The following is a 16,043-nucleotide window of genomic DNA, read 5'->3' as shown; positions in this document are numbered from 1 at the left end:
GTTTAGTCAGATTTTTTTCTTTTTTTTTTTTTTTTTTCATGTCCAAATTTCCGTCAATGATTCCCGACACTGAAAGACCGGGGTAGACAAAAATTTGGTGGGCATGTAACCCTATATGGATAGCATGGAACCATCGTTTTTCGTTTTGATCTGTAGCCCCCACGCTGGACTGCACCCCGAAAGGAGGGTAGGGCAGACACAGTTTTCTGTGAATATCTCGAGAACCGTAAGGTTTAGGAGGACCACCTTTTTTTTATATGTTGATCTCAAGGGGCCATGTCAACCCATTCCATAACCACTAATTTCATGTATAAAGCCACCTAGTTAAACACAAAAAGTAAAAATGAGGTGTTGTAATTGTAGGTATCTGTGACCTAACATAGTCAAAAACTGCAATTAAATTGGAAGTGTAGGATCATTTTGACACCTTCTGAATGCACGCCAAGTTTCGTGGAATTTTGTTCATGGGGGCCACACAATAAATTAATTTATGTTACTATACACCAACTGGCCTGTAGGTGGCCGGAGACAGTTTTCTGTTAATATCTCGAGAACCGTAGGGCCTAGAGGTCCACCTTTTTTTTTGTATGTTGGTCTTAAGGGGCATGTCAACTCATTCCATTACCACTTATTTCATGTATAGCGCCACCTAGTTAAAAAAATTAAAAGCAAAAATTAGGTGTTTTCATCTCAATATCTCTGGCTGACAAGGTCAAAACTGCACGAAATTAAAAGTGTAGGATCATTATGACACCCTCCGAATGCATGCCAAGTTTTGTGTACTTTCGTTCATGGGGCCTTACAATAAAATAATTTATGTGTACATTCAGTGACATACACCAACAAGGATTCCTGGACACTGAAAGACCGGGTACACAAAACTTGGTGGGCATGTACCCCCACATGGATAGCATGGAACCGGCATTTTAGTTTTCATCTGCAGCCCCCGCTGGACTGGACCCCGAAAAGGGTAGGGCAGACACAGTTCTCTGTGAATCTTTTATGGTATGTTGGTCTCAAGGGCCCACATCAACCTGGCTCATAATCACTCATTTGTGATTTGCCCCGTAAAAATGAAAATCAGTAGGATTAAAAAAGCCAAAATAAATATTCATCATCATCATCATGGCTGCATTTTCAGTATTGGCGAAGTAGTCGTTTGTCCACTAGATGGCGATCGTTGCAGTGAGACGTAATTTTGTTGGAAGTTAAAAGTGGGTTGGAAAAACAATGGACGCTTCATACAAGGACTGCAATTTACCTCGCTAACATCTAATAAGGATAGGGGCCGATGTTCACATGAAGTGTAATTCCCATTTCTTCTTGAAGCCTAAAATAAATCTGAGGATGTTTATCGGACATGCTTTGGTTTTACTGCAGGCAATGCGTTAATCTTGTAATATCAATAAGGACCTAGGTAATGTTACCGTTAAGCGTTGGTTGAGTGATGGAGGCATTTGATTTATTGCATTTGTAGAAAACTATAAATGCGGTTATACCAAGCAAAATGTATAGCAGCACTGTTTTTTATCTTTCGACTGTCATTTATTGCACGTGCTACAAAAATCATTCTGTGCAATGGAAGATTTACCAACGTTACACCGGTCTGATACAGTTTTGCCTATACATGCGAGACTGAGGCGCCTGTTTATTTTGTTTTAAGTGCGCAGGGTGTGAGAGGGGAATCGATGTGCTTTGATTACAGCTTGGTAGTTGTAGTCTGTGAAATTAAAAGCACGCGTGTGTGAAGTATCCAAACAATGACACCTTCATTTCATTATGGCTGCTTTAGCAAAACACCTTAAGCTACTGTGTAGTGGGTCCCATTTAGAAGTGGCTACTTCATTCGCTTTCCTTGACTCATGGAGCTGCGTGAATGTTATTACAACTTTTCCCACGATATCACAGTTTAAGTCCGCTTTGATACTGTAAGGCGTAAGCCATTGGTTTCCAAAGGAGATTTTATTTGTGTCGCCAGAATAGCCTATTGACAATACCTTATAATCCTACCTGTAGCTTAGGGAAGCTAACAGCTTTCTATTAGGATCTAGTTTGTTAGTTACCGTTTTGTCATAACTCCCTGATGCATTTTGCATTTAGAATAGCCAGAGCGTGTATATCTCAATCGAAAATTAAACAATATCGGTGCCTATGGACTAGGCTGGGTGAACCCAGCCTGATCTCTCCCGCTATTTTTTTTGATTTCTTAAAAGATTGAGCTTGGTCTGATGAAAGCCAGACTAGCCATGGACCTCAGTTAAACAATGCAAGGGAACATGAATCAGCCTATATTTGCACTAACAATAACGGACAAAAGCTCTTCAACTTTGGCCCGTTAAAATGTGTATGAACAGTCTAGCGACGATTTCATCAAGGCCCATTTGGACATGTCAGTTATTTGCACCACTGGTTAGATGTAAAACAGCATTTCGTTTCAGACTAGGCTACTGTTACTTAATTTTGTGCATTAACAATAACGTTTCAGACTACTGTTACTTAATTTGTGCATTGACAATAAAGTATTACATGAACTAAAGATGACTAAAAATCTTATGTAGAAGAAGAAACATTCACAAAAAAATCCATCCATCTAAAATGACCTTTGTTTTGATAGCTGTTGAAAACGTATGGAACTGACAGAGATGTTTTTGTTTAAAAATACATAAAAAATAAATAAATAAATAAATAAATAACATTATGCTGATACCTTTTGCTTTTCCCAAATACAATGTAGCCTACAGGTGTAAAGTGACCTTTCATCAATCCAGTTGCAATGGATGAACTGTGATGAACTGCCCTACTTGTGATTGTTTAGAGATTTAAAGGTTTTATAACAATTCTACATCTTCTTTGGCTATTCTACAATCTATTCACCTTTTCAGCACCAGTAGGGTAATTTCTGTGTGCAGCAACACACACTCAGGCATGCCAAACAAGCATACACAAAAGTTTCAAGAGTGGGGATGGAGTAAAATATGGAGACAAATTGAAGTGTGATTTATTTTCGCGGAACGGATGTACAGGACAGAGCGGCGGTCATATTTTGTACCGCTATGCTATTTCTCTCGACTCTAGGCTAGCGCATGCATTATCATGGCCCTATAATTGTGCAAAGACAGACGGGATATCCGACGCTCCTTTTACAGTAAACCACTTCACAACGAACGTTCAAATAACCCCCAAAGTTCAGTGTCCATCAGTCCCAACATTTAGAAACATAATCGAAAAGTCCAAGCGTGAATTGGGTGTTTTGATTTTGAGAGAGACTGGAGAAGGGCCGAATGTCTCACAGCAACTGCGATAATCTTGTTTCTTGAAGGCTATCCTTGCCTCCAAATATCCACATCTAATGAGGGTCGGCGACTATCCCCATTGACGAATGTCAGTGTACAACACTAAAGCGCACGTAACTAGGACATAATCACATTCATTGATTTAAGTACAAACATATGGGCTAATTATGTAGGCCTAATGAATAGTCATATTATACTCTTCAGCCGTGGTCTTTGCAAATTGATTGAATTTTGTTTGTGTGTTCGTGTGTTGTTTAAAGTTGGGACGATTACTGTAGGCCTATATGCTGCCCATATTTGAATAAAAAAATAAAGGCCCACCCTAGGCCTATACTTCGCAAAAGTCCACTCCGTTGAAAAATCCTGGCTACGCCACTGTTAATGGCCTCGTGTCGGAATGGCAGGACATTTGAAAGAAAAGGTCAAGTGTCGCTACTCCGACAATGGAAAAAAAAATGTCGCAATAGTGGGACGCTTGAAAATCAATGTTAATGCCGCCACTTCGACAATTAGACGCCAATGTCTAAGTAGCGGCATGTCGGAATAGCTGCATGTAACCACAATGGAAATATGATTAAATGGCATGTATATCCAACGTTAAGTTTCTCGCGAACCGTTTCACAACACCTAGCCGTTAATTTAATGGGAAAGCTCAGGTTCTGCTCTTTCATGTGATATCTGTGTGACTTATGTGTGATAAGTACTCCGTGAGCAATTCAACAGAGAATAATGGGTGTGAATTTGGACACATTTTGTGACCATCAGGGGTGGCCACAGGGTGGCCAGAGTTTATGTTGAGGTGGCCGGGCCACCCCTGGCCACCCCTTGGTGGCGCCCCTGTTTAAGGGTCTGTCCAAGTATATTTTACCTGGCGATTTCTGTCCATTATTAAGGCCGACACCTGCATGTTTTGGTCCTTCAGGAACCACATACTGCGCTTAAGACCCTCTAACTCACACCAGGAGCTGTTTGGAACTTCTGAGCTCTGTAAAAACCATTTGGTAAAATTACACATGAAACCTGATTTGTGCGTCTGTGACATTAGCATACCTGGACAAGTTGAAGATCCAAAACCTTGTTAATTCGGTCCTCAATCACGGAGTATGTACCATATTTGGCACAGTATCCAGGATAGTTTAATCTATGAATATCAAAGATAGTGTTTGAAAATAAAATACTGACACTTAGATCTGCTAATACTGTTTTGGCCTGTTTCGTATATCAGTATTATGAGCTGGATCATACTACCTGCAGTCACCACCAGAGAGCATCAGTCCACCTCCAATGTCCTTCAGCTCTCTGATGATCCCCCTCTGCTCACTCTGGCAGGCCTGAACGATTGTAGGGATTTTGTACAGGCACTGATTGTGGAAATAACTGTTGCCACTGATACACTGCAGCCCAAACAACTTCCCCGAAAATTGGATCGCACCGCTGAGTAGGAGGTTGCAGGCCAGCATATTTCCGTGTAGCATCTATTGATTCTGCCAGTTTCAGACACATGCTAACTTCTTTGATCTTTCACTGCTGACAGCGATCCACCTTATAATTGTATAATATTATAATATATATATAATATTATATATTGATGATACATTGATGACCACAACATTGGTGACCACTAATGACAAAATTGTGTGTGTGTGTGTGTGTGTGCAGGGCCTAGCCTGACGAGCCAGACCCACATCAAGATGCTGCCGCTAGGGTGCGTCTAGATTTCTAGGCTTTGCAGGGCCACCATCACTTGTGTAAAAGCAGTAATGCAAAACTTTCTTGCAGAGCACAATATTTTCCATAGGCACTAGAGCACTGGCCTCATAATGAGATTTTGCCTACTGAATGAGATTCAGGAAGATGATCCAGCAGTGCAAGATGAGTAACGTGTAGGTAGCTCACACAATACACTTCCTCTCACACCAACCTCAAGCTTGTTAAGAACTTAATCAGAACTTATCATCCAACTTATTTTACATCCGGAAAACATGCAAGCAGTTATGTGGTTGCCCTGCAACTAGGGCTGCACAATTATCGCAATATGAACCAACTAGACGGTGGGCCGGGAGCTGCCATCTACTTTAGTTTTTGTAAAAGGTCAAAAGACAACAATAGGACTTGGTTTCGCCAATTGCAATATCAACCGACGCAATTATCTAATCGCAAAAGCTACAAATAATCTTTCACAATTAATCTTGTCACATTTATGGCTTTCATATTCATGTCATCCTCCCTGACTGGGAAAGAATAAAGCAATTGCAAACGCGTATATATGCAAAGTGCAGCCTTTTTTCTGTCTGAGTTTACATTTAAGTTTGGCCAAGCCGAGTGAAGCTCCTACCATACTTTATCCTCCCTGACTGTGCCACTTCTGATTGGTGAGCGTGCAAGAAGCATAAAACTGTGAGCTTGTGAACTGTGAATCTGTGAGCTTCACATTCATTCAGGAGTGCTGTGTCTCCCACACACTAGGCACACTCACCAATCTGCAATATCAAGCAATCTGGAGCATGCATTGACAATGCCAGAGACTTGTCTCCACTTTGTACCACTTGACAAGTTCAGTTGTTGAGTGCATCTCTGAATCAGTAATTAAGCTATTAGATGTAACAGGCAGGTCAGCATAGTTGATCTGCTGACTGTTTGCAGGTTATCCTCCTGACTACCAGAGGTACATTTTGTCCTCTCTAGAGGACATTTTTAAACTTGTCTACAGGATCTCCCAGACCATGCATACTACTGAGCTAAATTATTTGGTTTTCTAAAGAGGACATTCAGGAACAAATGTATGGGGGTGGGGGTTTGGGAACTTCCTCTTTATTTCTTAAAATATCCATGTGGTGAAGGACACTATTTTCCAGGAAGAAAAAGAGGAAGTTCCCAAAATCCCATCCCCATAAATTTGATACCATTTAAAAGTCCTACATGTCCTCTTTAGAGAACAACAAATTTAGAGAACTGATGGATTTATGGCATGTCTTGTAGGCAGAGAAAAGCTGTTGCTCTCAAACACGGTCCACTTACTGTAATAAACAAAGTCAGTGTACTGGTGAAGGAATAGATTAAATAGACAGATATGGAAGGTTTGCAAAATGATTTCATGCTCCCTTTAAAGAGTATTTTTAATATACAAAATACAAAAATACAGTATTTTATTTTGATACATGGCCTAGCTACTGTATCTTGTAATGTATTTTGATATACTTAAAATTAGGGTATTTGATATTTTATTTTAAAATACATTTTGATGTATTTTTGTCCATCCCTGATGGATAACTACAGACCAAACAGTTGGGACCTGAACATTTGTTGTGGTGTAACCTCAACAAACTCCTGTGTATAAGTTTGCACCAGACTAAAAAAAAAAAAAAAAAAAATTATTATTTAGGTGAATCGAGTTTTCAGGAGCGTAAAATTACTACAGGTCATGCAGCCTGCTAAAAATAAGTCCATACTGTTAATATTCCCCTTCCACATACACTTTCACACAATATTCAGATTCAGATAGAATAGAATTGTAAGGTTACATTACAGTTTATTGTTTAAAACGTGTTTAAAAGTGTGTGTGTATGTGTGTGTACCAGTGTGGTTTATATCATGCATCGTCATCATTCAGTATCCCGAGAGCATTGCTGACAGTCTCCTCCACTGTAAGTTGCTTCATCTCATGCTTGACTCCTAAGTCTCATCTCATGCTTGACTCCTACTGTAAGTCCTGAACTCCTGAAGTGCAGCAAGAACAAGCTCAGCAGCAGCAGCAGACAGAAGCAGCCCCTGGTGCTGCTGAGGGAAGATTCTCAATCCGCTAAACAACAACTCATTTACTCAGGATATGAGGTTATTGGTTACCCATATGTTCTCACTATACAAAGACCTCATTCAACCGTGAGAAAGAAAACTTGATACATGATACACAAATTGAGGTCTGTTGAGGTTAACATGAAATTGAAAATGAGATTAAAACTGAGATTATATTTTGTTACGGTCAGATCTCTCCAACATTTGCTTAGCATTGCATTATCAATCAAATCCAGGATGAATATCTAAAAAAAAAAAAATCTGTAAATTGCAGTTTGGCATACTCATGATACCCCCAACACTAACTCAAGATCAGATCATGGGTGAAGTATTATCTGGGACAGATATAATGAAGGGTTCCAGTGACAGGGGAGCAGTGTTCTCAGGTGGTTTTGCCAAAGTCCTTTTAGGCAAGTCCCTCCACTCGGCGGCCATATACCAACATTTTATGGGCACTCATCGGGCACAGTCTTTGGGTCGAACTGCGCGTGCGCAAGGCTTCACGACACCAATCTTGCTCCAGCGGCGAGATCACAACACATGATTGGCACGATGTCTTCACAACACACCACATGATTGGCTCAATGTATTCACATGTCGACGTTTTGCCGAGGAGGGGGTGGGATATGTGTAGACAACGGCCATATTGGCGTGACAAACTAGCCCCAAGCATTTCTATGGAGTATTTTTTGAGTGCTGTGTCTCCTCATTAGAAAGTCTCTGGTTTTGCTGAATCTGCAGGACATGTCAGTGCCCACCAGGGGGCGTTGGGCTGAATGCACAGAGATTGATATTTTCTTCTTGAGTATTTGAAATAAAATGTGATGTGTGATGTTACTGTAGTTGGTATACATTGGAGTACAGTACAAATTTAGTGGGGCAATTACATTTTTACATTACCGGGTTCCGTGAAATAAAGTTCAATCAATAATGTAATAATAACGTTTTACAAAAACAATATTGCTGCAAATCAGCACAAATGACTGCATGAGTGTACTGTTGTAGTGTTTTTTTCCTTGATGACAAACAAATGCAATAGGAAACATTTGAAACGTGGATTGCAAAACCCTTCTTTCCTGAAAGCCACTAATAGACCGACTGTTATAGAGAAGACGGTCTACAACGCAGACCAGTATGGATACTCAAGCAAAGGCCTCAATTGTGAAAAGATCTGGAATGATGCATGCGTCCAAAAACTGTTGCAACATTTCCAGCTGGCCAAGCAGAACACTCCTCTGCACAGCTGTACTTACAGCTGCAGGCCCTCCCTCAGGCTAGTCCTGAACCCTTTCCCCTGGACATACAGTTAAACCCATTCCAAACACCATTTGTGTTTGAACAGCTCCTCCACCTTGAAACAACATAAGAACAAGATCTATAGCGGCATTGAATGGATCATGGCCAGAGATTTCAGGTGCATATACTGTATATAACACTCTTAGTTGTTGGCTCTAAATCAAAGACAAACATTTTCACCCACCACAAACATTTTCACACACTAGATGGCGGAACCATTCTTAAACACAACAGCAGGCACGCTCTCCTCTAAATCCCTCTTTGGAGTGCACAGCAGTGCCAAGACGCTGGTGATGGCCTTGGGTCAGAAACACGCTTGTTTGTCAAGACATGGTCCAATAAAGTCTTTTTTTTTATATATATATAATTTTATTTATTTAATTTCATCACACCAGTACATAATTATTTAACCCACTTCAGCATGCTCATATTTTACCAGTGCTCTTCTTATGTTACATATATATTAATTTCCTCACACACCAACATAATCATACACACATACAGACAATCACTTCAACCCACACAATACAGACAATCACTTACTCCCGACGCCCCCACATCTACATCCCCACACACACAGTTCCCGATCCATATCTGTCCCATCCCCTCCCTGTCCTTGTACTCATTCTTTTTATAAAGAATCATAAATGTCCTGCCATACATTACAAAATTGTTGTTTTTTATTTTTGTCCTCATACATTGCTTTTTCTATATTTAAGTAATATTTCAGTAGTCCCTTCCATTCTTGCAGAGTTGGAGCCTGAGAGTCTTTCCAATATTTTAAGATTCGTTTTTTGAAAACCAAAGAAGAGAGTATACTGTAACCTGCCACCCTATCGGGTATCTCAGGTGGTCAGTTTTATGTAAAATACATTCCTGGGCTGTTAATTTAAAATCTATTTTACTTATACTGTATCAGCCATCCACTTTTGAATTTCCATCCAAATTTTATTTACCTTCTCACACTCCCAGAAGGCATGTATAATTGTATCCGTTTCAGTGCCACACTTTAAACAGAGAGCAGAGGACAAGGGATCAAATTTCTGAATTTTGTATTTTGTATAATATATTCTTGTCATAATCTTATATTGTATTAGACGTAGGTTTTCATTGATAGTCACACTATTTGTAGCATATAAGCACTCTTTCCAAACTGTGTTTGTATTAGTGATGTTAAGATCCTTGTCCCAACCCTCATATATTTTATGTAATGAATAGTTTCCCATTTGTGTTTTAATCAGACACTCATATACTTTACCTATCAGTTGTCTTTTTTCTCCTGGATTCAACAATATCTGCTCTACTGCTGATGGGCTTGCATCATAATTGAAATTGAAATGTGCAATTGTCCAGCTTTTTAGTTGTAAATATCTGAATATTTCCTTATTACAGTTTTTTTCTGTCGCTAACAAGCGTTTGTCCAACCAGTTGTCACATTTTCAAAACTCTAAATACAGTTAGCACAGCATCGGTCTTTTGTGGCCATACCATTCACACATTTCATGTCGTTTTCACACGATATGTAGTCAGTGAACAAATTTCCTCAATGCTTACATTTTCTTAACAGACAAGCTATACCTCCCAACAAAATTATGGATTGTTTTTGCAGTATTTACGAATGTTAACACACAACATCCCACCATAGCAAAAACAATATTCCAAACCTTAGATACAGTATAAAAACCTCTGCTTCTGCAATGATATCAGTTCAAAAACAATATATCTCAGCTGATAATACAAACAAACAATTGAATAATTGACACACAATTGATTTATGTTGGGTAAATTGGGCCAACCACAGCTGATTCCAGTCTGGCTTAGACTCAGTGGCAGGGGTTATTTTTTTCTATTACATTGACACTTATACAGTAAAAGGAGGACTTTGAGGAGTGATGTTTTTAGAAACAGAAAAAGACAAACACTGTAATGTCTGGACGAGGAAGAGTAAGAGCAAGGGGCCCAGGGAGAAGAACAAGCCCAGTGAGAGATGCAGTGAGAGGTGCAGGAGCAGTGAGAGATGCAGGAGCAGTGAGAAGAGCAGGGCCAGGGAGAAGAGCAGGGCCAGGGAGAAGAGCAAGGTAGAGGTGTAAGAATGGTGGTGGCATTCCAAAGGCTGTAAGAACTGTTGTCAGTGATGAAATTCATGACACTATCATTGACCATGTAATCAATGTGATGTTGATGAAAACATGTGGCCTAACCCTGAAGATCCTGAAGATCGCATAACTTAGATACAGTAATTTTGTGCTTTGCTTTAGCTCCCCCCTTTTTATCTGGGCTTTTTGCTGTTGTTTTTTTGTTCAGAATGCTCCTGTGTGTGTCATGGATATTTTGTTCACTGTAAGCAATACTGTAAAACCTTTTCTGTTCTATCATACTGTAAACAGTATTTCTACTGTACCTCCTGTAGTAAACAGTAAAGGGAAAAATAAACTGATTTGCTTTTTACTGGAATGCTTTTGAATGTGAACATAACATGTGGACATACAGTTCCCAACCAAGAAATTTAGTGTAATTATTGCATGTAAATACCTGAAAAACTGAAACATAAAAGTCTATGCAGTTTTTGTAATGTCAATAATAGCCAGTATTTTGAAACCTGGTGTACTTTGATTGACTGCATGTACCTTGTGAAGTGAAAACAAGTGTTATTCTTTGACAGAATAATTTCATTTTGAGTCAGATTTCCAGTGTATTGGTAAAGTTAGTGTGTGCAGAGAAATATGTGTTAGTAATATATTTAACAAAATGTGTTTTTGAGAAGAAAATGATCCGTTTGGCCAATTGTGTTTTGTAGGTGTGAGTCTGTGTTAAGAGTTTAGAAAAAGTATCTGAAGTATGGGTAAGCGCTTGTTAGCGATTGAAAAAAACTGTAGTTAAATTGAAACTGCTCCGAAGCTGTTCAAAGGGCATTATTTCATTTTGTGATATAATATCTGAGAAAGTGCAAATTCCTCCTTTTTTCCAGGACTGCCAATTTATTATTTCATTCTGAATTGTAATGGAGGGATTATTCCATATGTATTTTTTGGTATATTATGGTATATCCCATAATGTTTTTAATTTTTTTCCACGCCCCTAATGTACTATTTATTACAAAATTAGATTTTTTGATTTTACGCTTAGAGAACATTGCTAAAAATAAATTGTCTGGTTTAAGTAGATGGTTTTCTATGTTTATCCAAGGCTCATCAGTTCTGTTAACAATTGAGTAATAAGCTTGAGCTGAATAATAATACAACTCCATATTTGGTAAGTTTAAGCCTCCTTCTCTTCTGGTGTTCTGTAATAGTTTTCTACTAATTCTATTGGGCTTATTTGACCAAATGAATGAACCAAAAAGTTGATTTATGATTTTAAAGAAATCTCTTGGGGGCCTTACCGGTACTGTCTGGAAGATATATAAAAACTTTGGTAACCATATCATTTTGATCAAATTAATTCGACCTATTAGGTTTATTGGCAAGTCTACCCACTTGTCTACATTATGTCTCAGTTCATTGATTAAAGAGAGATAATTATCCTTATATAGTTTTGTTTTGTTAGAACTTATATAGCATCCCAAGTATCTGATTCTTTCTTTTTGCCATTTAAACTTAAGTAATTCTTTGTTATTAGGCATCTTCTCAGTTATTGGCAAAAGCTCTGTTTTTTCAACATTCATTTTATAACCTGATATTTTAGAAAATGTATCTATGATTTCTAAAAGGTGGGGAATAGATTTATCAATCTTAGTTCAATACAGCATAAGATCGTCTGCAAACAAACTGAGTTTATAACTTTGTCCATCCACCTCCAAACCACTTACCTCTTTTGATTGACGAATTTTCTGAGCCATTGGCTCGATAGCCATAGCAAATAACATTGGCGATAATGGGCATCCTTGCCTTGTCCCTCTTGTTATCTGGACTGCATCAGATAGGATCCCATTGGAATATACAAATGCTATTGGTGACTTGTAAATAGTTTGAATTAAATTAACTATTTCTGGTGGAAAATTGTATGCAACCAACACATCATATAGGTAATTCCATTCAAGGCGGTCAAATGCTTTCTCAGCATCGACCGCCATTAAGGTTAGGTCTACTTTTTTTTTTTTTTAGCCCATTGTGTCAAAGATATACAAGTTCTGACATTTGTCTTTAAATTTCTATGTGGTATAAAGCCAGTCTGATTTTGATGAATAATTGATGGCAGTACTTTAATCATTCTGTTATTTAGCACCTTTGTAATTATTTTGTTATCACAATTTATCAGACTTATGGGTCTAAAATTTGAAGGTGTATTACATTCTCTACCTGATTTAGGGATTACGTTAATAATAGTCTGATACATTGTGTAAGGTAATGCCCCATTGGTATTTGCTCCTTTTACCATTTCTAGAAAGAGACCTCTTATCTGGGGCCAATAAGTTGAATAGAACTCAATAGGCAGGCCGTCCATGCCTGGTGCCTTACCTTTAAGAGAGCTATCAATTGCTTCTTTAAATTCAGGTTCAGAAAAATCTTTCCTCAATTCTTCCATTTGTTCCAATGATAAGTATTTCAATATTACAGATTCCAAAAATGCCTTCCGTTCGCAACTCTCACTTGCTAATTGAGATGTATATAATTCACATGAAAACATTTTGTTATTCATTGTAGTAGTGTGTATTCAGTATTGTAAGAGCGTGTCCCTATTTAAGGTGGTGTGGCGCAGGCCAGACAGAGTAGCGAGATGCAAGCGGACACTCATTGACCACACCTGGCTGGTTCCAGTCACCTTATTGATCTCCTGGACTAAACACCTGTCTGCTCACTGTGATCTTCCTCAGCAGCTCAATACCAGATATGAACCTCATCACTGTGGGTGGAAGAGCATCTCATCACAATACCCTAAAGATTTGTCAAGTCAAAGAAGTCATCTCTTCAGACTACAGCAAAATAATAATAATAAATACAAATAATAAATACAGCTGGAAGCAGCAATGAGGGGGGCAAGCAGACCAGAGTCCCTAGCTGCACAATTAATTGCAGTTTTAGCAATGATCAATATTTCAGTAAATACAACGCGTTTGTATACTTAGCCAAAACCACCCGGACAGCACAGAGCGCAACCATTATATAACCATGTTTTCCTTGTGACATTACTTGGCAGAGGAATATGAGAAATGTCAAGAGTAGAATAGGTTGTGCTGTGTTAATTACACATTTTGAATAATTTCCAAACACACCTTTTCAAAACCAGTTCTCCTTGCTTGGAGATTAGAGAGAGATAGCAGAAATAAGATCACTCTGTGTCTGGGGCCAGTAACCAAGTTTCACTTCCTGGTTTGTGCCAAAGCCTTTGTAGATATATTGAGCTGGAGCGTTATTTTTAAGCAACCGTGTGTTGTTGGTTTCAACCATGCCTGACCTGCAATAGCCACAAATGCATTTTGGCTGTTTGGTTTGGTTCACAGTCATAATACAATCTGTGATTGAATGCCTGATGCAAAACAGGTCACAATAAACATTTCTAGGGCTGTATTCACAAAGCCTTTTATCTTACCACTAGGAATACTCCTAAATCGCACTAAAAGATTTTAGCCAGGAGTTTGAAAAATGACAACTCCTAAACTAAGAGTGAGTCTTCGTTGCTATGGATGACGTCATTACTCATGCACGAGCTTGACTGAAGTGACCACCTTGATTTGCTGATGATTGTAACGCGGGAATGATTCCAAACACCTCCCTTACGATGATGAGTGACAGGTGACAGGTCTGAGAATGCGTGCGCTATACACAAGTAGTGCGAAGGACGGAAGATGATGAATAACTGAATAAAAAGGCCTAGCCTAAATGAATAAAGAGTAAGGCAAAACAAATAGCCTAGTACCCTAATGAAACATAGGCCTACGGATTGATGCAGTATCTTTGCAACATTATTAAATTAATCTGTCACCATATGCCTATGTTTGCAAAGAGGAGAACATTTTAATTTGATTCACAATGAAACGTTACATTCAATTTACATGTTGACAATGAGTCGTTTTGGTTGTTGTTGGTGGCATTATTGCATCCCTTTTATGCCTACAATGCAAAATTGTTCCCTCGCGATTGGAAGCTCCTGTTGCCGCATACGCATTTCAAAACATTGTGACGTGAAATGCCGCAAAAAGCTGTTTGTGAATAGGTCTTAGTGAGTTAGGAGTCCTCTTGACTTCTTTTAAGCTGTCCCAGACTTTAAGCTGTCCCAGGTGCTACTTTTAGGTCTAAAATGCTTCGTGAATTACTTTTAGTGAAAAAAATTAGGAGTCCTAAAGTTAGGAGTGACACGCCCATTATTTTTAGGAGGTGCTCCTAAATAAGCCACTTAGGAGCTACTTTTAGCCTTAAAATTCTTTGTGAATACGGCCCCTGATCTTTGGCAGCCTCATCACAATTCATACCTTAAAAGTTCCCATGAAACCATGAAGTCCTTGTGTGTGAAATATCAAGTTGGAGTGTTATTGTTAGGCAAACTCATTTCCTGAAGTAGGCCTATTCTGTATGATAAAAGTTAACTCCTACCCTCATTCTGTTGAAGTCCTTTTGAGGTATTGAGGTTCAAGTATTGAGTCAGATTGAATCACAAAAACCCTGTATGAACAATAAACCTTCATTTTAAATGTATCAATTTTAAATAAGGAATTTTGACCTTTTAAGGTTTGGAGGGACATTACAGTAGTCAGAGCATGAGATAACTACTGTGCCGAGAGTTGGGATAAAAAAGCTAACAACTTCAGATCCACAGAGGGAGTATTAGTCTCAAACGTTAAAACGATGGCTGATGCTTGAAATATGTCATAATGCCATGCTGAATTACAGACAGTTAAGAGCAAGCAAGTCTATGTATCCACAAATTCATAGCTTTCTTCTGATAGCATGTCCATGTTCTCTGTAAAGACACACACTCACATGCACTCACACAGACACACACACACCGATAACACATTTTGAGATGAGAGCTTCTTAATATAAAGACTTGCACCATCTTGGCAGAAACTTTCAACCCCCCACATATACCCCAGCCCCCACACAATAATAACACACCGATAACCCCCACCCCATTACCCCCACACACACACACACACACAAACACACACACAAACACACGTACCCCATACACTTACATAGTTTGGTTTTGATACGTGAAAGCCTTATTGATTGAACTCTAACGCCGCCATAGTGGTCACAAGTGACAATAAAGTTCAATCTAATCTAATCTAATCTAATGTTTGCCAAAACGAAGCAGACTTAGCACACTAATGTCACAGCCTAGCCATTTTCATGGTGGCCATTTTGGACAAAAAAAAGTGAAATGCACATTGACTGGCAGTTAATGTTTTGTTTCATCTTGTTTGGTCCTGTCTATTTGTTTTTTGTCTGTTCATATTCCCTTTGGGACAATAAAATACAAAATAATTAAAACAATTAAGTTAAATGCATAGGCCTATAGGCAAAGTTTAATGACCTTGAGGTTGTCAGAGGTCATATGTGGTTTTGCAAATGAAAAAGTGAATTCAGCACCCCAATATTGACCAAACAAGGCCATTTGTTAACTTAATTAATCATTTAGTACGTTTCATTGCTTATAAAGTTGAGAAACTGGGTTCAGCTGGAACACTTATAGCCCCAAAGTTTAATGATCTCTAGAGGTCAC

Source organism: Alosa alosa, chromosome 11, assembly GCF_017589495.1.
Source record: "Alosa alosa isolate M-15738 ecotype Scorff River chromosome 11, AALO_Geno_1.1, whole genome shotgun sequence".
Classification (NCBI taxonomy): domain Eukaryota; kingdom Metazoa; phylum Chordata; class Actinopteri; order Clupeiformes; family Clupeidae; genus Alosa; species Alosa alosa.
This window is presented reverse-complemented; position numbering follows the sequence as displayed.